General features: G+C 44.3%; 1 protein-coding gene across 5 annotated transcripts in view; it reads left to right on the top strand.

The window, feature by feature from the left end:
* The window catches only part of LOC142466928 (CMP-N-acetylneuraminate-beta-galactosamide-alpha-2,3-sialyltransferase 2-like), a 129558-nt gene that overhangs the window by 33726 nt on the left and 71942 nt on the right, over nt 1-23890 (top strand). Inside the window, exon 2 of one of the 5 annotated variants that reach the window (XM_075572570.1) lies at nt 9552-9717. The exons of the other annotated variants lie outside the window; for them this stretch is intronic. The gene's annotated coding sequence lies outside the window, so the exon portion shown is untranslated. The remainder of the gene's footprint in view (nt 1-9551; nt 9718-23890) is intronic. 5 annotated transcript variants of the gene reach the window in all.

A 23890-nucleotide genomic window follows, 5' to 3' on the forward strand; every position in this document is an offset into this window, starting at 1 on the left:
TTGCTGTGCAGAATCCGCAAGTGGATTTGGTCAGTTTCAATCCACGCGGGTTCATCAAAAACCGACATTGAATACAACCCGTGGACGGATCTTAAGAATGCGCCAATGGATTGCGGAATTCTACAAATCCATCCCCGGGCTGCGGAATCCGCGGAGCGTATTGGCAATAAAAATTACAAATCCGCAAAACACAAATCGCCCTTTTTGAGATGGATCCGTTGAAATCCGCAGATCAAAGGAACCGGCCGATCCACTGCGGATCCAAATCCACCCCAAAATATCGTCCATCTCTACAGCTAACCCGGCTAATGGCAGCACCTAATGCTCTTTAATACTTGGGTAGTCGGCGAGCTAAATAAATATTGATTTGCTTTAACCCTACAGCACACATTCATTATCGCCCACTGGTACCGCACTGGTTGTGTTTGGGAATCGTAAGCCTGTGTTTTTTTGTTTGCTACGGGTCCAATGCCTGGCAGCGTGTGCACCAGTTTCAGCTGCGACCTGTGGTCTGCGTCTGCGCTTCCAGTGAAGAGCAGGAGATTCGACGGGGGGAGGGCATTGTGGGGGCATGGCCATGACATCATGTGGCTGGTTCGCACTAATTGGCTGAACCGCTGCCGTGACGTAGCCCCAGCTTGTCTTTTGGTAAAGGCGGATGCGCATTGCACTTTGTGCATGTGACCACACACGCCGACTGGCTGTACTTTGTGTGCGGCGCGTGCGATGACATGCGCGCAGCCGTGGCCACTGGGGACTCAGCCTAAGAGTGAGACGGACGGGAGAGAAATACATGGGAGGCAATGGGGGAGGGAATGAGTGAGATGGGGGGATAGAATGAGAGTGGGGTAATTGATAGAACGGGGAGAGTGAGAGGAGAGAGGGGGTGAGTGAGGAAGAGAGGGAGTGAGGCGGAGGGGAGAGAAATACATGGGAAGAAGGGGGAAATAGAGGGGGCTCACAAGGTGTGAAATCGAGGGGTTCGCAAGACCACCGCACAGGCTGGGGGGGTGGTCATAACAACTCCTCGGCCCCGGGAAATCTGTCTGTGGCCCTGTGTGCCTAGCGGTTATTTATATGGTGCCATCTATGTACATAGCGCTTCCCAGCAGTAATACATGGGACATAATAATATAACACATAGTGGGAATAAGCGCTTCAGACATAAAAGTAACATTAGGAAAAGGAGTCCCTGCCCCGAAGAGCTTACAGTCTAAGTAGTAAGTAGGAAGAACGTATAGAAACGGTGGGAAGGTGTTCTGGTAAGTGTGTCTTCAAGGGGCCAAAGTCAATGTATGAGATATATAGTATCAGCCACTGAGCTACCCATATGCTTTGTTAAAGAGGTGTGTTTTAAGATGGGTCTTAAAGGTAGAGAGAGAGCGGGCCAGTCGAATATTGAGGGGAAGGGCAGTCCAGAGGTGTGGGGCAGTGAGTGAGAAAGGTTTAAGGTGGGAGAGGGCTTTAGATACAAAAGGATTAGACAGAAGACATCCTTGAGCAGAATACAAGAGTTGGGATGGTGCATAGCGAGAAATTAGGGCTGAGATGTAAGGAGGGGCAGAAGAGTGTAAAGCTTTAAAAGTGAGGAGGACAATTGAGTGTGTGATACGGGATTTGATAGGAAGCCAGGTGAGGGATTTCAGCAAGAGAGACACTGAGACAGATTTGAGTGTCTTGGAGGAATAATAGCCATATCCAGCGAGTTCCGATGAGAATTTTACCTGAGCAGAGTTCAACTGTGCATCCTTTTGACTACCGAGGATGAGGGCGGTCTGACAGAATGCTGAAGCAACTCACTTCTCTTTGCAGTCACTGGAGAGTGTCTCCGTGAGGTTACAGGTTCAGCATCCTAGCTTCCTGGCTGTTAAAAGCCTGGCTTCTGCTGTCAACCTGATGTCTAAGGCAGGGAGAGGTCAACTTCAGTCCTTAAAGGCCACCAAACGATCAGGCTTTCAGGATATCCCTGCTTCAGCCACTGATTGAGCCACCTGTGCCGAAGCAGGGATATCCCTAATACCTGGTCTGTTGGTGACCATTGAGGACTGGAGTTGGTCACCCTGGTCTAAGGGATCTAAGTTCAGTTGCATAAAAGTCATACTGTGTCTATCAAAGTCAGAGCAATGATCAGCTGTGCATCCCTGTGCCTCACAATGTTATATCTCAGTCCTACTGAAGTGTTATTGCAACTCCCCCACACTCCGTCACTGCAGAAAGGCTGCCAATAGTCCTGAGATACAATAAGGGTTCTGCCAGACTATGCCCTACCATTCCCATACTCCAGGATTATTGGCAGCCCTGGGCACCGTGACACCCCCCCCCCTCACCCCCTCCCCACACCTTTACGAATGTAGAATGGGAAGGAGAAAATAATGTATTTGTTATTATTTATGTTTGTTTATTATTTATGTTTTATTATTTATGTTATGTTTGCTTTATCATTATTAATATCTGAGTGATTTTTTGGGGTTCTGTTTTCTTTGTGTGATTAATATTATTTCCCATAGCACGGCCACACCTGGGTATTTTTTACAGGTACTTATTTGGCTATAGATGTTATTCATTTTATAGTGTTGATTGCGGTGTCTGCCTTTTTGTGTAAATATATCCCATTTGCGAACACAAACAACACAAAATTCTCCTAATAACTGTGCACTAGGACCTCTGAAAGATTAAGGAACCATCTCATTAGCATCTGTAATGGCAACAGGAGAAAGACAAAGGCGACAATTGACAGCATCCTGGGCACACTAGACATACACACAGACACACGGAGGACTCCAAACAAGACTGAGGCTGAGAATGAGATACTCTGCAGCAGCCAGCACAACAACCACAAACAATACAAACAGGGACAATCACCAACAGCAGGACTGCATTGTTAACATCTCAGACTATACACCAAATCGAGCAGAGTCCTCGTTATTATCAAAGGGTGTCATATTCTTCCCTACCAAGCCCATGGACAAGATTGAGCTGTGCCGTGACCTGGAAGTGTTATTCAGAAGACTGATCCTAAAGGAGTTCTTCCATGATAGACACGACCAAGAGTGCACCAACCCTGCAGAAGGAGAGCCACTGCACATGAGCAGGGAGAAACAAAAATCCAACTGGATCCCACAAACTGGGCGCAATCCCAAACTGGACCGGTACATCAAAAGCTTTAGACACAGAGCCAAATTCACCATCCTGGACAAAGTAAGGAAACAAATGTATAATTGGACACTGATTGAGAGGAGAGCCATGGAATCGCTAAAAGCAACCACAACATAACAACCAAACCTGCGGACAAGGCAGGAGCAGTGGTCATAATGAACATCACAGACTACCTGCGGGAAGCACACAAACAACTCTCTGATGCAAAGTATTACACCAAACTGCAGGAGGACCCAACAAAAAAATACATGAGAGAACTCAACAGGATCATTACAACACTCCTGACCCACACAAGAGAACAAATTCTGGACCTGATACCAGCTAACCCAAAACCTGGCACATTCTACATGCTATAACAAGGGGTCTGAAAAAGCACTACTACCAAACTATAATGGTAACCACAGTATATACCCGCAGAATACTAGGCGGTGCTCCCTGGAGTGAGAATGAACATTATAAACATGAGAGAAAGTACAGGCATACCCCGCTTTAAGTACACTCACTTTAAGTACACTCGCGAGTAAGTACATATCGCCCAATAGGCAAACGGCAGCTCACGCATGCGCCTGTCATCACGTCCTGAACAGCAATACCGGCTCCCTACCTGTACTGAAGCTGTGCACAAGCGGGGAGACTATAGAGCCTGTTACAAATGCGTTATTTACATCAGTCATAATGATTGCAGTACAGTACATGCATCGATAAGTGGGAAAAGGAAGTGCTTCACTTTAAGTACATTTTCGCTTTACATACATGCTCCGGTCCCATTGCGTACGTTAATGCGGGGTATGCCTGTAGTAGGTCTCACAAGACAAGACCCACAAGAACTCCAATATGGGGCACTCTAAAAAGTGGATACGAAATGTTTCTTTATTAAATAAACAAAATCGATGAGGAAAAAACTGACAAACAAATATAAAAACACTAAAAAACATTTAGTGGATCATCTCTGTCACAGTGTAAACCTGATGGTATAGACAGAGTCAATGTGGGTTAATGGAATAATGGCATAAGGATAAATGTCTAATAACTGCCCACAATATGGCTAAACTGGCTACCATCCAAAGTGGATCGCATGGCTGAACCAAATAGCAAGGCACTCAAATCCAGGTACAGGCACAGCTAAATGGGCTACAGCCAATCAAAACATATAAAAATGGGATACAAGCAAATAACTGCATACTGCACAAAAACAAATGCCTTCGTGAAAATGAGACAGTGAAGGGTCAAGAGTATGCAAGAGACATATAATGAAATCTCTGACTAGCAACACAGTCTCACCTCTATACCCAGAGCAAGCTTATTAATAATACCAAATGACAAGACAATAGTATAGCTGCAGATCCACAAAGCGTAAATGGAGGAGCAGCAGGGTGTAAATTAAACTCCATTTATTAAAGCTGCAGTTCAGTCTTTTTTTTATTTTTATTTTTACATTTATTTTTTTACTTCAATAGTTTTATGTGTGCAATCTCTAATTAGCTAAAGAACTGTATAGCTGCAGGTCAATTCGTTTTCCATGTATTGATAGGTCAAAATTTGGTGACATATTAAAAGCTTGGATTTGTTTATAATCAGCTTGACTGGCAGTGGAAGCTCATGAATATTAATGAGCATTTATGCACTGACAAGTGCTAGAGGGAGAGCAGTGCTGAAAGGGGTGTGCCAGAGCTTGTGACAGGACATGAAGGGGCAGTGCCTTAGCAAATGGCTGTTAAAATAGAATACAAGAAAATTGGTCTTTCAAAGTTGTTTTTTTAAAAACAGAAAATGCTAAAAGTATTTTTTCTTACTACAGAACTGATTTATTTAAAAAAACACACATGCAGGATATTGACTGAACTGCAGCTTTAAAGTAAACCTATATTCTTTTATTAATATGACAACTAGTATTGGACCATTCATTATGTGTCTTATGTTTTATGTTTTTTTGTATTATATGCTTGTTATGTGTTGCTACTGTGACTCAATGATTGGAAGGCTGGTGACATCATCGCTCCAGACGAGTAACAATGTTACTCATTGGTTAGCTTGCTGCATTTAGTCTGCTCCAATGAGCATTGTGGCTATGCCCTGACAAAGTGTCCCACGTGATACGATACGCGTAGGCGAGCCATTTGCATGCTGAGTACGAAGGTTATGACGCTGTAGACCCAGCGCTGCTTACATGAGTACAGGGAAAACTTCTGGTGGATGGCGGTCTGAAACTTCCCCTCGGCACTTACCATCTGCGATCCAGAGGAGGGGGGTTTATGGATTACGGAGTTGCTGCTGTGGTTGTTACCTGCCTGGTGTACTTGAATCATAAGATCCTTATTTTATTGTAAGTCCTTGTACTTTTTTATGCCCTTATAAAATACTTCTGATTCAAGAATTGTTATTGATTCCTTTTCTCTCTTTCTTGCGCCCCCATTTGTTTGTCTGTTTATGTGCGAGTCTTCTCTAGCCCCGCTGATCACGGGATACGGGGAGCAGCATCAAGAGAGATTTGGGAGAAAAACGTTGGACGGCCAGCGCGCATTTATTATTGTGCTCTACTGCTCGAGTTTCCTGCAGGAGAAAGAATGGTGATAACCTCCGCAGATCTCAGAAGGGTTTAGAAACAGAGAGATCACATGGACGGAGCTAAGCAAGTGCAACAAGGGGGGCCTAGTCCAATACAGGTTGTCCTGTCAGTAACAAGTGTACTGTATGCACCGCCCAGGACTGTTAACAGAAAGCACCTAGGGAAGAATGATGTAGAGTGATAACAGTATGGATGAAACGCGTTGCAACCATGTCAATCTTATTGTAAATGTGGATGTAGCTATCCCAAGCCTGGGAACGTGAATAGAGATTGAAGTTGTACTATAAAAACTCCTGAAAAAAATCTTTCCATAGCCGACCACGTCCAGCACCATTAGACAAGGTACAGCTATGCTGATGTTAAACACACAACTACACCAAAGTAATGTCCCTGGGAGCAGGGAGGGAGGGTTACACACAATATAACGCTTACTTGCACTGAGAGGTGTAATGCTTGATGAGGTTTTGGAGAAGGTCCACTCCTTTCTTACTTTTGATCTCGTTCACTTTTATTAGATACTGAAACAGAGGGAATGGAAGTTAAATGTTTGCCCCTCACATTCCTGCAGGCCTCTCCTAAACCCCATGGGACCAGGGGGCAAATTCGACATAGTTCAAAGGGGCCAAAAGTCCCCTTTGAAGTCTACGGAGATTTTCAGCCGAAATCGGCACTAACGTCCGCTCCGGACAATAGAGAATATACCCCCAAGTCTCTCTGAAATCCACTGCAGCTGGGATAGAACAACATGGCAGACAAAGCTATAGTTCAAGTTTGATGGTGCCAATGTCCTTGCTTGGAAGGGAGAGCCAATAAACAATAAGAAAGAGAAGCAGAGGATTCTGGGAGTTAATTTCCAGTTTTTCCCGATTATAAGGCAAGATTTTTTTCAATAAAGTTATATTGAAAAGTCCATACTCGCCTTATAAGCGGGCTCTGCTGCCGAGTGAGTGTCTGCTCCTGTGTAAGCGATTAACACAGTAGCCGCCTGCGCATGTGCGAGCGATCACACATGCGCAGACAGATGCTGCAGAAACACAGCAGCCAGCATTACCTAGTTACAGTTAGCAGAGGCGAGATTTGAGGGGATTGGCCTATATTCAGAGTCACCTTATAATCGGGCAAATACAGTACAACCATAGTTTCTCCCAGACCGCGTCAATCCATAACACGGTCACATTACTCTTGGAAGAAAAAGAGATCTGTGAGGTTTGGAAAGATCTGTACCCTACACATCTATGAGTTTGAATGTATTAATCTTCCTTGGGTTTCAATAGGAACCATTTACATAGGCACAGCACTTCCTCTATAGAAATAAGCAGACATATTGTGAACCCGGGGAAGTAGGATCTTTTCCGATCGATCACGGGAGAACGGATCAATCGGCAGCTTAGATAATTACATTTTCTTCAAGCTAAGCGATTGCTGCTTCTATTAAAACAAAAATGGAAACTGCAACTGTAAGGAACCCCAACCCTCTCTAATAGCGCGTCTGAGATCAGATGCATTGTAAGGAACCCCAACCCTCTCTAATACCGCATCTGAGATCAGTTGCATTGTAAAAAAAAACAACCCTCTCTAATAGCGCGTCTGAGATCAGATGCATTGTAAGGAACCCCAATCCTCTCTAATAGTGCATCGGAGATCAGATGCATTGTAAATTCTTCTGTATTTGGTACCATTTTCAAATTACCTGAAAATTGCAGTGAACTCTTTAGGGATGCCCAGGGAACCCAAGGGCTCCTAGGAACCCCGGTTGAAAAACACAGAGTCAGATGGATACTTGAGGTGGTGTTATCCTCTGTGCCCAAGAATAGCTCTTAACGAAACAAGGTGCATTTTCAGACGATAAGTGATGATGGTCTCTGTAACAGGAACTTATCCCTGTTGAAGAAACTATCCAGTAGGGATCTGGTTAATTGCAGCAGGCAATTAACCAGACTCCACCTGGTCAATTAAGTCTATAAGAAAAGCCTCCTGTTGGAAACAGGAGAGAGATTCCTTAGCTCACCTTTGGGCTGACAGAAGGAGACCAGAGAAGCCTTCACACAGACACTGTCTTGTGCACAAAGGCTGTGCTGAGATCAAGACACCAAGACACCAATATTTCCTGGATACAGAGGACCCAGGAACCTGCCAGAGACTAACATGGAGGGCCACCTGTTTAAGGTACTGCCTGAGACTTTGGGGTGATAGGCTGGTAATGGAAACATCCCTCCAGTCCTGCAGTTGGGGTCTGGAGAAGTAAGTTAGCCCTTACAAAGGGATAGGGGTTTGTTGTTTGGTTGTTTTTGTATGTTTTGCCTGCATAAAGGAACAGGCTCAATAACGCCAACATATAATTTCACCCTAAAACAGTCCCCATTTGCATACCTCTGCACACATCTCTTACAGTCTCTTACCTCGCACATTTGTAACTGGAACATCCTGCGTTCTTTCTCCATTTCTTCGGCGATCTCTCCTCCCGCCACTTCGGTCCGCACCATCCCGTACTGCTTGGCCAGCTCCCTCTTCTCCTTCTCAATTTTAGTGCTGAGATAAATACAATAGTCTATGATTTATTACGTGGCACGGACAGGGTACGGACAGGGTGCGTGGAATCCTGCAATGCGTCTCTGCTATGAAAAGCTTGCAAATCTCATGGTCACAAGGATATGGCACGGGGTCACAAACCAGGCCTCCCACTTTAAAGATAGCGCTGCCATTAATAGGACACTGCGTCTCCTTGAGGGTATCATTCAGTATATCACATTTCATGGACGACTGCAACATCAAGTCCACAAGCTAAAAAATGTTCAACAACCCTTCCTCCCATTCGCTGGCTCATCACATGACCCTGATGGTGGCCATTTTTCATGTGTAGCATCAGATCTGCTCACCAAAGGGTTTCCCCAGTAGTAAGACCACCACAGTCCTGTTTTAGGGGTGCACTAGGAATCAAACACTGGCCTGATTGAAATACATAATCCTATAGAGCAGGGGAAGCCAATTCCAGTCCGCAATGACCACCAAGAGGTGGTCATCCATCCATAAAGTTATACCTGCTTCAGCACAGATGGCTCAGTCATTCTGACTGTGCCACCTGTGCTGAAACAGGGATATCCTTAAAAGCTGACCAGTTGGTACCCCGTGAGGACTGGAGTTGGCCACCTGTGTATTCCAACTGGGGCTCATGGGTGGGGCAGGATGCCATTTTCTGTCTACCAAGAGTCAGAAGCCTTACTGTATCTCACAAAGTTGGCCTAGTTTTTGATAGGGAAGGAATTCTCCTTAAAGCAACAATCACACTATTTTTACCCCCCCCCCCCCCCCACCTTTTTTTTTTTTTTTTACAGGATGAGAACTGCGGACTTCACTCGAGCTCAACTGCACCATCTTCAGTACTGGGGACCCCCCTGTACCGATATATTGATCAGTGAAGTTACAGTTATTGCTTCCTGGTTTATAGAGGGGATTTTGTATGGCTGTCCAATAGGAACCCACAACTGATGATATTGTGGCTTCCCATTGGCTAACGGTTAATATTTGGCAGCCATTTTGTTTCCCCTGAAATAAGATTTAATACTTGTAACTTCGCTGGTAAGTATCCCGGGACGGGGGTGGAAATGAGTAGGGTAGATTGCGACTTTAATCAAAACATGCAACAGCAACAAATAGAAAGTATTGCATTTACAAAAATGGATTTCATTCTCCTTTTCTAAAACCGGTTTCACATTCAATCACTGCAATGTTGCAATTGCTACGGCATTATTTCCTCTTTTAGTTACAACCGCTTAACGAGAGCTGTGTATAGTATTTACTAATATAACATTTCTTATATTCCCTTTCTCAGGCTTTCGCCGGCTGATACGGAGTCTGACCAAATTGTCAATCAAGTCCAGTATCCATTCTCCGACAGTGGCCAGCACTGGAGGATTCTGGGGGAACACGGAGCCTCACTCCCTCTCTGCCTCCAGCATTCGATATGTGCATTTATTCCCAAAGCTTCGCGGTGTCACGTGAGTCTCTTGCTACATGCCGATATACTGTTATATAGTGTTATATTCTGGGCCTCTGGAAGCCTGTGCCCACGCAACTCGTTGCTGACAGTGTTGCCAGTGAAAGTCTTAATAGAAAACAGCAAACGGTGAGAGTAAAATCAACTTCCCAACTCACAATTTATTCTCATAGTCTTTCCAAGCTTTTTCAAAAGGTTTCTTCAAATCCTGAAATAAGGAAACAGTGTTGTAGAGTACTCCAATGCCTAGTAATAGTGATTTATTTGTTATACTACATCCAGTATATATGCAAAAAACTGGAAACATAACCAACACGTGGTTGGATTTTGACCTCCTTTTGTAAGATTTATCTCCACAAATAAGAGGTTCTGCTTCCCTTTCTATAATAATCCACAATAAACAGTATTTTAGCACTACTATTACCGCAGACTTCCTATTGGCCGCCAGAGGCAAGGCTGACCCCGGCAGCCATATTGTTCTCCCGGACAAGTATTCTTGCCCAGGAAATTCAATGTTCAATTTACCGGCAATCAGCATCGCGCGTAAACTCTAAGGGACTCCGCAGAGCCAGGAAGGTAAAGGAAATATAAACCTCCCGCCTCACCCCCTCTCCAAAAAAAATAAATAAAACAGCAGCAGAGTTCTACTTATTATAGGGTTTAAATCTCCTCGAGCAAGGGGAAAAGGTTTCACAGCATATTCAACAGAGGCCAAAATCCAATGTTTAAGAGGAATCTTCCCTTTCATCAGAGACATCCTCACTTCTACTCGCGGCTTCCCCAAAATACCAGCAATGCATTTGGGTCACTGGGCCCAGACCCCAATCCCGCCGCAAACATTGTGCTTTAGTGTGTAGGGCGACCTCAACATGTTTACTCACCCCTTTAACTTCTTTTAAATCCCCTTTCACCAGGGAGTTCAGGAAGTAGTTAATGTTGTGATTAATACTCTGCAACTGGGAAAGGGAGAGAGAAACAAAAACCTCAAGTATGTTTTATGGCCTTGGAAAAAGTATAGGTCGAGGTCAGGAGGAGGAACTTTGAAAATAACTTTGCATTCCAAGGACGGTACAAATGACGCGGGGGTCATCCTTGAGAATCAGGCAGAGGAGATTTCACCAATTGTGAAATACATGTGGGATTTACTATCCATGGAGACTGCGATGGCATATACAGCAGATAGGTTTAAGAAAAGGTTCACCATTAGTATTGAAAGCTACAGTATACAGGGATATGCTGACTAAGAATAAGATTTAAAAAAACAAGGTTGATACAGTATATGGAGAAATCTGAGACATCATTGGCAACCGTTTCACTATTTATTGTTTGCCTTCCGCTGGATCGACGTGAATAAAAATATAGGATGAGTATTTCACCCGGTTACAGTTTAACAAACGTTGCACTCAATGGACAAATGCCAACCTAATCTACTGTGTCACTATGTATGTTACCTAAACCTGCGGGCTCATAGCCAATGAAGTAACGGCAGTGCTGTGTGTACGTAAATATAGTGCCCATGAAAAGCGAAAGACCACCTGGTTATAGAATTGGACAGCAGCAGAGGGGGCAGGATGGGTGCTTCCCCTTTACGGCTGTATAAACTATTCTGTTCACGTCAAGTATAGGGTGAGGTCTCCTCTCCAATGGCCGTACATACAAATGAGATTTATACATAGGATTTTCTTATGTGATATTGACATTATTGATAGCCCATTTACACACAGGCTATTCTTGGCTGCACCCTTATTTTGTGTGAATACACCTCTTTAAATGATATAGGTGTAATCTCATTGGTTCTCATTTCTACCCGGGAGTCTACTCACGCACACTCCCCCCCGCCCCCCCATGTTATCCTTTTCTTTTTTACGTGCCATTATTTGGCCGCTGATTGTTCATGTCCGTTCGGGAAGGTTTAAAGCAATGTTGGACATTTGGAGATTTATTTTTTCAAACCCACAAGGAACGAAGTTTGAGGAAAAAGGAACAGCCGATAAATAAAACAATTATAAGAGATAAACTGGGTGTAAAATGTCAAGGTGGACAACAACCCGCGACCACCTAAAACAAATACTCAACAACGAATAAGACACTGGCACACTGATAATTTAGTATTGACAAAAAGAAAACCAGAACCATATGGCAGAAAATAATTAATCTGATGGGGTGAGGTGTAGGGGAACAATCCCCTTCATCTGATGGGGTGAGGTGTAGGGGAACAATCCCTTTCATCTGAAGGGGTGAGGTGTAGGGGAACAATCCCCTTCATCTGATGGGGTGAGGTGTAGGGGAACAATCCCCTTCATCTGATGGGGTGAGGTGTAGGGGAACAATCCCCTTCATCTGATGGGGTGAGGTGTAGGGGAACAATCCCCTTCATCTGATGGGGTGAGGTGTAGGGGAACAATCCCCTTCAACAGATGTCACCCACCAGATGAAGGGGATTGTTCCCACCATGACTCTCGTTGATATGAGACCACACAAATCTCCCCAAAGGGGGTCGGCCATTTGCTGCGGTTCGCTGATGTTTGAAATGCTCTGTTATAATCCCCCAAAATGTATATTATCTCTAACTGTCCATGAAATGCCTTAATGGGTCAATAGGAAGCCGTGACGTCATCCGGTGCGGCTTCCTATTGGCTCACATGACGTGGGACATGTAAACTTGCAGGACATACCAGCACCCCCTTAGGAGGTAAGTATCTCTGGAAGCAGGGGGTCCTCGGAGCTGAAATTAATGGGGTTCAGCTCCGGAGAACCCCTGATTCAAACTTATGCTAAAAAAATAAATAATAACAAGCCCATGAATTGCTCCTTTAAGAGCTGCTCAGCGAGACACAGAGAGAGACGGCTTCTCTCTGGAACTCCTCTGCGTAAATCTTACAGGCTAGTGGATGACCCTGTAGGACTAATGCTGCAGTGGTGCCATTCAGAAGATGGGACCCCCGCAGAGATAATGCTGCCGCTTTCTGTTTTCCGAGCCGTGGCTGCACTGAGGTCCGGTGGCCGCGCGTGACAGCGGCACAGAAGACAGTAAGTCTTGCTACATCTGTACATACAGTTCTATTGAGTACGAGGAAGGCAGTAAGAGTCCACATGTGGGCTTGTGCACTAGGTCACTTTACAGCCAGGAGAGGAAAGGTTAGGAAAGGCGAGAAACCATACCACGTTTTTCATTGGCGTCAACAGTTCCTTATACAGTTCGGCGAAAGCGTTGAAGGCGTTACTTAATGCCTCTTCCCCGTTGTCTCTGCAGTTTGACGATAACCTCTCCAGCATTGAAATGTAAACCTCCAAGTGTGTAATGTGTTCTGAAGAGGGAGAAGGATAGAGAGAGAGAGAAAGAAAGAGAGAGAAATAAAGAGAGAGAGAGAAATAAAGAGAGAGAGAGTGAGAGAGAAAGATAGAGAAAGCGAGAGAGATAGAGAAAGAGAGAAAGCGAGAGAGAGATAGAGAGAGAGAAAGTGTGCCATGTTGAATACATGATTGATATAATTAAAATAAATACAGAATGGGTATTTTTTTTAATTAGAACTAGTGTTAGCAAATATAAATGATTAGTGTAACATTATTTATAATAGCCATACCTTGAAAATAATACAGTTTGGTAACCTATATAATGAAACACCTGTTCTGTATCATTTTTGGCTAATACATAGCAGCTTTAAGCTGCAGACCAAGCAATATCCTACATGTGCATTTTTTTAATAAATTAGTTCTGTACTATGAGAAAATAGTTGTAGATTTAAAAAAAAAAAAAAAGGAACTCTGAATGACATTTTTTTTGTATTATAATGTAACAAGCCTTTTTTGTTTCTATAGTAACCATTTACAAAGTCACATCCCCTTCCTCTTCTGAAGCAGGCTCTGGCACACCCCTGTTTGAGCCTTGTCCTCTCTCTAGCAGTGCACCAATTGTATGTGGTGACTGCCTCGTCACATGATCTTCCCCACAGAACTTTGCATCTTTAGTCCTCTTCTGCAGCACTGACAGCCATTTAGTGAACCCCCAAGCTGAATCTTTGCCGATCGATCACAGGAGAACGGATCGATCGGCAACTTAGCTAATTACTTATCATTGTGACCTCTCCCCGTCTCCCCTCTCCCCGTCTCCTCTCTCCCCGTCTCCTCTCTCCCCGTCTCCTCTCTCCCCGTCTCCTCTCTCCCCGTCTCCTCTCTCCCCGTCTCCTCTCTCCCCGTCTCCCCTCTCCCCGTCTCCCCTCTCCCCGTCTCCCCGTCTCCCCTCTCCCCGTCTCCCCTCTCCCCGTCTCCCCTCTCCCCGTCTCCCCTCTCCCCGTCTCCCCTCTCCCCGTCTCCCCTCTCCCCGTCTCCCCTCTCCCCGTCTCCTCTCTCCCCGTCTCCTCTCTCCCCGTCTCCTCTCTCCCCGTCTCCTCTCTCCCCGTCTCCCCTCTCCCCGTCTCCCCTCTCCCCGTCTCCCCGTCTCCCCTCTCCCCGTCTCCCCTCTCCCCGTCTCCCCTCTCCCCGTCTCCCCTCTCCCCGTCTCCCCTCTCCCCGTCTCCCCTCTCCCCGTCTCCCCTCTCCCCGTCTCCCCTCTCCCCGTCTCCCCTCTCCCCGTCTCCTCTCTCCCCGTCTCCTCTCTCCCCGTCTCCTCTCTCTCTGTCTCCTCTCTCCCTGTCTCCTCTCTCCCTGTCTCCTCTCTCCCTGTCTCCTCTCTCCCTGTCTCCTCTCTCCCTGTCTCCTCTCTCCCTGTCTCTGTCTCTCTGTCTCTCCCTGTCTCTGTCTCTCTGTCTCTCCCTGCCTCTGTCTCTCTGTCTCACACTCTCCTCTCTGTCTCTGTCTCACACTCTCCTCTCTGTCTCACACTCTCCTCTCTGTCTCACACTCTCCTCTCTGTCTCACACTCTCCTCTCTGTCTCACACTCTCCTCTCTGTCTCACACTCTCCTCTCTGTCTCACACTCTCCTCTCTGTCTCACACTCTCCTCTCTGTCTCACACTCTCCTCTCTGTCTCACACTCTCCTCTCTGTCTCACACTCTCCTCTCTGTCTCACACTCTCCTCTCTGTCTCACACTCTCCTCTCTGTCTCACACTCTGGATCTGGATCTCTTATTTACCCTATATATCTTAACTGTCCTATACTACACCGAAATAACTTATACTGCTTTCTTCCAGATCTGACTCAAGCTTCACACGGAAGACATCGGAACCCCCCCTAACCCAGAAGACAGGTAGGGAACACCTCCCCTCCAATGTATAAGATTGCGGGAATGAAGGTATCTGGACATTGAGGGACTGTGGATCAGGTAAGATCCCAGGCGGGATTGCTGCTTTAGATATTGTGAAGCGGGGACGTCCAGACACTGGTTAAGGGGTTCAGGAAACTAGCCATTCACATCTGGCTTTTATTTCTAGATCCAACATTTACACACACACACGTAACAAGGCCTAATTGTAGTATAATGTAATACAATAAATACTTTTATGTCAAAAATGAATGTTATTCTGACTAGGAATTTATTAAATGTATTTTATTTATATATTTTATTTTAAAGCGGGGTTGGGGGTGGGACTAGGGTTGGGGGCGGGACTAGGTGGCGAGTAGATTTTTTGGTTGGGCGAGTAGATTTTTGGGTGATTTGTCGAACACTGTATATATATATATATATATATATATATATATATATATATATATATATATATACATACATACATACATATACACACATATACACTCACACACACTTGATTAATACATTTCAAATCAGTCTTTTTGTAGCCACGCAGACCGGTGGAAAGTGAGGATTTATTGGCATGAGGAGGAGGAGACGTACTTACACTCTGCAGTTCGGTGGTGAGGTCCTCTATGTAGGATTTCAGTTTTTCTGTTGCTTGTAAACATTCCTGCAGAAAGCTGAAAATAAGTCATTATTCTGGTTTCAAATCAGAGCTGGGCTTACAGTATACTGAAGAATGATTGTGTTTTTTTTTAGAGAGACTTCAATTGCTGGCAAGATATTAACCTCTTTATTGCCCCAGACGTCTGCAGCAATGCGTTGTAAGCCCACAGACAGCCGAAGTTACAACCCCTCTTGCACGGTAGGGGTTAAATAGAACGTAATGCTGCAAATTCACCTACGTTTTTTTTATTTTTTATTTATTGATTTTTTTCAAATATAATTTTTGTACAGAATTTAAAAAGTAAAAACCTTGCTTGCTTTATCCATTGTACCATCGCCGGAAGAAGAGATCAGTGTATCTCGAAGGCTCGCACAAATAAAAGCATTTCGATAGCCACAGAACGGTATCGTCTATTCGTTTTTGATTATTATCTCTCCCTCTCTCTCTCTCTCTCTCTCTGTATCACACATGGACACCGATGTCAATTGGAAGGAAACAGATGTAACATCCCTCCCCCGCTTGTGTTGGCTACTAATGTAATCTCAGGAGTTAATAGTAAGAAGTGGATGATAGGCTGCACCCTGTGATGACACATGGAACTACATGAGAGAGGGTATACGAGTCAGAAGAAATGTTCTGGAAGGATAGGTTCCAGAGGGGCAGGAGAGGAGGAGAGGCTGAGGGGACCCCCTGTTTACTGTATTTTAGTTAGTAGTGTCTTAACAGTTATGACCCCTACAACAATGCACAGAAGAGATATGCAGGTCCCAGAAGGGGAATGCAGACATGCCATAGAGAGCTGCCTAGATAGGGCTCTGGGATGTCAGGAGATCAGCCCCACAAAGGATGTCCATATAAAGAGTTAATAGCCCCTGAGAAAGTGGCAGTTTCTGCAGGACAGACAAACAAATGGGGGCACAAAAAAGAGAGAAAAGGAATCAATAACAATTCTTGAAGCATAAGTATTTTATGAGACACACAATGCTTATCGCTCTCCTAATTATTCTAATTAAAATATTATTATCTCATGGTGCATAGGGTAGAGTTAGCATGGACACAAAAATCCAAGTGGGGTAGAGACCCTCAATTGGACAAGAAACCCAAAATTGCACTCTATGAGAATAAAACACTTAATGGGACTAAACAATATATCCCAGGCTGATAGCCAAAAGTGCTACACGACGCAAAACAAAAAAGAATTTATTAAATACATGAGGGAGCAATATCAGGGAGTGTGGGGTATAAATAAGTGTGTGTTTAAAAATACGGTAAATGGTGGCCAGAATAGAGAGTGTTCTCTCTCACTCATCAGGTATAATTCACATACTGTATAGGGAAAGCCAATGCTAAAGCTTATAGGGTATGTCCCTTCAGAGAGTACCTGGTGGTGGGCAATGAGGTATAGTCAGCCAAAGTCCTGACAAGGTATACAATAGAAAATTATACCAACAGCAGGAGATACTAAACACAAAGTAACATTTAAGGTGTAAAGAAATGTATCCCTGGTTCATCCGAATCACTTGAAAAATTGTAACCTATGCAGACTAATGTAACATGCGTCAAATGAGTAAGTGTATCATAACACTAAAGTAGAACAGAGGATTGGTGTTTCAGCATATAAATACATGTATACCCATCATCCCCTGAATAAAGTAGTCCCCCATTCATCAAGTTGCCTATATAGTAATTCAAACTGTGTATATATAGGTCAAATTGGACGATGGCATAAGGCAAGAAAAACGGGAAAGTAGAGATAAGTATCAAATACTACCCGATCAGCCGAGTTTGTGCTGGTTTACACGATACACCGGAGTTCCTGGCATTGCTGGTCACTGCTACCGACGTCAGAAGAGTGACATCATTAAAAACCGACGGGCCGTTTCGCGTAGGAAGATACGCTTCGTCATATATAAAAGTACAATAAGTACAATTCCATATTGGCTTGGCATTGGCAAAAAAAATATAGAAATTTAATTAAATAAACTAAAATAAACTAAACTCAAATAGTCAAGGAACACTATCCCACAAGAACTTAATAATTCCTGCATGTTGTTAAATTGTAATAGTACACATTGACATAACAACATTTATCCATATTATGGGAATATACTTGACGGTCTAACATTTATAAAGTCATCATACTCATTGTTACATAAGTGAAGTCCTAAACAGTGTTACCAATATCAGACCCTTGTATAACGGATCAATAGCCAAGGAACACTATCCCACAAGAACGTAATAATGATAAATATTTAATATGCAGGAATTATTAAGTTCTTGTGGGATAGTGTTTCTTGACTATTTGAGTTTAGTTTATTTTAGTTTATTTTATTTGATTAAATTTCTATATTTTTTTTGCCAATGCCAAGCCAATATGGAATTGTACTTATAACCTATAATATGCTAAAAGTGCAAAAATATTTATATATTATATATTGTATAATTCTGGCATTACATCTATTTAAAGATAGTTTTGAGATTTACTTATATATTTGGTATATCATCTGCTAATAGATAGGTTTTGAGTTTGTCCTATGTATCATTTCTAAACCTTGCAAAATTTTCTGTAAGATTCAAGGTCCCCATGTGTAATAGGTATGCAAATTGCCTTATGCAAAGTGCAACCCTTGCAAACTCATTTCAATGTTCTTTGATTGGAGGTACACACTTTATTATGCAATAGGGAACCTTTTTTGGGGCTTTATTATGTATTTATTATTATCACCATTAAAGCTGCAGTTCAGTCTTTTTTTATTTTTTTTATTTATTTTTTTACTTCAATAGTTTCATGTGTGCAATCTCTAATTACCTAAAGAACTGTATAGCTGCCAGTCAATTCGTTCTCCATGTATGTTTTTATTTGCTTCTGTCAGTCAGTGGAAGCTCATGAATATTTATGAGCACTCCTGCACTGACATGTGCTAGAGGGAGGGCAGGGCTGACAAAGGGGTGTGCCAGGGCTTGTGACAGGACATGAAGGGGCAGTGCCTTAGCAAATGGCTGTTAAAATAGAATACAAGAAAATTGGTCTTTCAAAGTTGTTTTTTTAAAAACAGAAAATGCTAAAAGTATTTTTTCTTACTACAGAACTGATTTATTAAAAAAAAACACACATGCAGGATATTGACTGAACTGCAGCTTTAAATCCATCAAATTAAACATTCTACATGCTCCCTAAAATTCATAAAGAGGGTAACCCTAGGCGCCCTATTATCTCTGGATTTGCCACACTTACTGAAAATATTTCTGGCTGGATGGAGGGCATTCTAAAACCACTTGTCAGGAACACACCCAGCTATATCCAGGACACCACCGACCTGCTAAACAAACTGAATGCCATTGGCCCCCTCCCAACAGGAACACTGCTAGCAACCATGGACGTAGAATCACTTTACACAAACATCCCCCACAAAGATGGTATTTGAGCCTGCAGATACTTTCTGGGACCGCAGGAGCCACTCACGGAGACAGTGATTAAATGCAGAGAATTTATTCTAAACCATAACTACTTCACATTTTGAAATGGCACATACCTCCAGACAACCAGAATCGCTATTGGCACTCGGATGGTGCCACGGTATGCCAATCTGTTCTGCACAAAACTGGAAAGTTACTTTTTTTCCACCTGTCACTTGAAACCCCTTACATACCTTTGGTACATCGATGACATCCTTCTGTTTTGGACCTCTGGTGAACAGGACCTCATAGATTTAGTTCCATGAACACTTCAATACGTTCCACCCGAACATCAAACTCAAACTCATCCATTCGCCCAGCCAAGTATATTTCCTAGACACCACCATTACTATAAAAACAAGCAACATCAGAATTCTGTATACGGCAAACCTACAGACAGAGACAGTTATTTGAGGGACAACAGCTTCCACCCCACACACACTAAGCATGCAACCATCTACAGTCAAGACATATGATACAACCGGATAGGCTCCGACACAGCAGACAGAGGCCAGCGGATTACAGCCTTGAGATTGGATTTCATAAACCGTGGCTATAACCACAGAATTGTAGACCAGCAAATTCACAAAGCCACCAGAATACCAAGAAGTGATCTCCTTGGTCACATACTGTATAACCCACATTTAGAAGCCCTATGCAAGATCGCCAGGGAACTACAACCCATTCTCCAGGAAGATACAAGACTGCAACAGATCTTCCCTGAAACACTGTTGTTGTCATACACTGGCGACACACTTTATTCGAGCTCGGCTAGTCCCACGAATTCGGGTATACCCGGGTGTATTGAGGTTTGTGACTGTTTTCTGCCCGAGTGCATTGAGGTATTTTCCAGGCAGGGATTGAAGCATTTTATTCCCGCTGGCTGCAATACTGCACAGTATATATATATATACTGCATTACAATTCATGAATTTATGCCATCTGGTAGACACGCGAAGCATTGCAGCCTATTAAATCCTAATCATTATCATTTAACAGATCAGCCGCCCATCAGCCAGGCATGAACCCAGGCTGGGAAGGCAAACGCAACGGGGCTTGTCAGAGGTGAGGAGCGGCGCATTCCAGGTATCTGCCAGGTACATACTGGGTATTTGCTCGAATAAAGTGTGTCGGTGCAGTACAGACAACCTCATAATCTCCAGAAAATGATGGTGAGGAGTAAAGTATTCAACAGTACAACTGAATGCAGGAAAAGACCATGCCAGGACGCAAGATGCAAACCTGCGCGATGCTCCACACAGCGGGTACAATACAAATACCACACAGGAATCTGGAGTACAAAATCAGAGGAAGGTTCACCTGTTCCTCCAGCAATGTCGTGTACCTCATCATGTGCTGCAGGGGGCTGCTACTACATAGGTGAGACGGGACAGGGGCTAAACAAGAGAATGAATCTGCATCACCACAGCATCACACACGAAACGAGAGACAATACTGTCGGCGAACATTTCTCTGACTCTGGCCATAAGATGAACGATCTGAAGATGGTCATACTCAAAGGTAATCTTAGAACACCGCAAGAGAGATGGTTGCATGAATACAAATTTATGCAACTGTTCGGGACACGTAGCGGTGGCCTAAACTGAGACCGCAGCTTCATGAGTCACTACTCTAAACCAAGAGAACTATTTTCCCAGGAGTGCTAAAAGCCACGTCTATACATACTGCGCTATATGAATGCACACACAGCTGTCTCTTACACATACATATACGATATAATTCTAATTCTATCTGTAAGGATCCGCTCTGCGGGTACCCCCGCTTCCAGTGCCTCCTTACCTTTTCTCCCTGCTGCTCGGGCTCCCTGGCGGCATGCCTCAGTCCTCGCGGTCCCCCCCACGGCTGCTCCTGCACTTCCGAGTTGCATGCATCACCCTAATGGGTGCGCGCGGACCCAGGCTTCCATTTATTGGCGCGGCGGGCCTGACCCCGCCTCCTCAGGTGCAGCGCACGCATCACACTCTTCCCTGCCCCTGCTCCACCATGTCCGCCCCCCAGGCCCTTCTCCCCTATAAGGATCTCCCTCGGGCCGCTCCTCCGCTCCTCCCCTTCCTCTGATATGCCCCAGCCCACTATTTAGTCACCCCTCACCATTACCACCTTGCTCTGCATAGCTTCTGTACCTTTGTGCTGTCTGCTTTTGCCTGGCTCTTTTGTCTTTCAGTCCCTATTCCTGTCCCTGGAATTTCTGCTGACCTCCCTGGATTTTGACCCTTGACTTTGGACTTCGACCACGCTGCTCTCTGGTACCCCTTGGACTTGGCTTTGGACTCTCTACCTTGATGACTTCTATATCCCTTGGACACGGCTTACGGGCCCCTACTACGCTGCTCTCTCCACTCCACGACCCAGGCTTACGGACACTCTACCACGCTGCCCTCTCTACACCTTGACCATTGGCTTACGGACTTTACCATTCAAAGCTGGAGTTGGCAAGTACTGAACTCTATCTATTTTTGTTATCTGGACCAGCTATGCTACTACCAGGCCGTGCCCCCGTTTGCTGTTAGGTGTGTGGTATTACTCCTTTCCACTTCAGTCCCGAGGTCTCGTCTGGCTTGTGGGCAGGCCGAGCGTTACACTATCCCTATATACCAATAGAGACCACATAATATCTGTTCCCATTAATAGTAATACAACACCCTCTTAAATTTCTACACCTACCCACACCATTGGTATACGCTCCCACACTCACCTTTTGCAAAGTGCTGTATACACTGTGAGCACTTTATAAATTTATATTTACACACATACATGCACACACACACACACACACACACACACACACACACACACACACACACACACACACACACACACACACACACACACACACACACACACACACACACACATTCTTACATCACTAACATTCAGGGACCATGAAACACCTTAAGTCATAAATTGCATACTGCACAGGGGGGGAGGGGAGGGATAGGCTTCAGTCAGATACATTCCAGGATGCACTGTTAAGTAAAACCCTTTCTTGCTTTATCCATTATAACACCACCAGAAGAAGAGATCAGTGTATCTCGAAAGCTCGCACAAATAAAAGCATTTTGTTAGCCACAGAACGGTATCGTCTATTCGTTTTTTAATATATAGATAAAATAGAGGCGATAACATCTTTATTCCTCCAAAAATGTAAGTATATATATATATATATATATATATATATATATATATATATATATATATATGAGAGCTTGTATTTCCAGTACCCCATAACATTCCCCTTACCTATAAAGATTGCCATCATTTCAGCTACTCTGGGAATATATATTTGCTGAGTTTGTATGGAAGAAAATGAGTTAGTTGGCAGGAGACTGGAAGTCTGCGATTAGATCTCAGGGGAAGAGAGACTGGAAAGGTATTGAATAATGCCTCAAGGCTCCTGTAACACTTAATAATGTATCCAGTGCTAACAATGCCCAATAATCAACCTGGGCTATTAACACTCTAACCTTGGGCCAATCACTATTGCCCTATATCAGTGGTTTAAAACATTTTAATAACAGTGAACCAATGTACTAATTTATTGTAACTCCATGGTAACCCAACCTACCTACACACACACTGTAAGGTTCGGGCTTAGGCCCCGCCCCGTGATATGCGTTGGCTGTCGCAGGACGTATCAGGCTGAAGTTGCACACTGACGCCGCGCTGTTGGGTGGGGGACGCCGCAGGGATCGGCCTCAGGCTCCAATCACTTGACACATCCCATCACGACCTGGGTGACTCGCGTCACACTGAAGCTACGCGCAGGCGCCATATGGTCACAACTACACTCGTTGCTAACATTAGTCCACTCCTGCTGGCACGCCCCTCCCTTGCCTATCAGTGGATGACTCACTGCTGAGTATGCAGATCATGTTCATTACTCACAGCCCTGTGCTTCTCTGCTATTGGCTACCTGTCCTTTATATGCTCAGCTGGCCCTGCTGCAAGTTTGCTGAGCATAAACTTCCTCCTTGTGACGTAGTGCTTGCCTCAAGCATCCTGCTGCCTTGTCTGTCACCTTGAACTTTTTTCTTGCCTCCTTGCACCTTGAACTAGGCTTGTACCTGGACCCCCACCTTCTCGGACCTCTTGACCTCGGCTTGATATTGGACTCCCACCTTCTCTACTCCATGGACCCCGGCTAGCTCAATGACAATCCGACTTCTACTATCCTAGACCACAGCGAGTATCACGACCAACCTTGACCTGGCTACACAACAACCACTCTGCACTCCGGACACAGTTATGCGGTTGTAGGTCGGTGTTAATCAATATCACCACCTTAGTCTCGCGGTCACATCCTGTGGTGAGCATCCATCACATACACAGAAACACACACCATCTTCAGTCCTTATCTCCCCACTGCTGGATGAAGTCTCCCCAATGATCTCCCAGGTGCTGCAGTTGTAGCCTTTCTTCTCCATGTCACTCCAACACATTTTCTCATCCCATCCTCCCATCTTACTTTTGGTCATCGTCTTGGTCTTTTCATCTCTTCATTTCATTTTCTTAATCTCGATATGTATGTATGTATGTATGTATATATGTATATAAGTGATTCCAAACTTTTTTGTTTGGAGGAACCCTTGAAGTTTTTGAAAAATCTCAGGGAACTCCTATCTGGCTGACACATATTAGGTTAATTTCATACCTCACGAGTCCCCTCTATTTCCCACCCTCTACCCATGTATTTCTTTCCCCTCCGTCTCACTCACTCTCCCCCCTCCCTCCTCACATGTATTTATCTCCCCTGTGTCTCAGTCTTACTCCCTCTTTTCCTCACTCACTTAATTGTATATAATTGTATTATTATAATTCCCTGTAATGTATTCTTTGTGAA

Source organism: Ascaphus truei, chromosome 15, assembly GCF_040206685.1.
Source record: "Ascaphus truei isolate aAscTru1 chromosome 15, aAscTru1.hap1, whole genome shotgun sequence".
Lineage (NCBI taxonomy): Eukaryota > Metazoa > Chordata > Amphibia > Anura > Ascaphidae > Ascaphus > Ascaphus truei.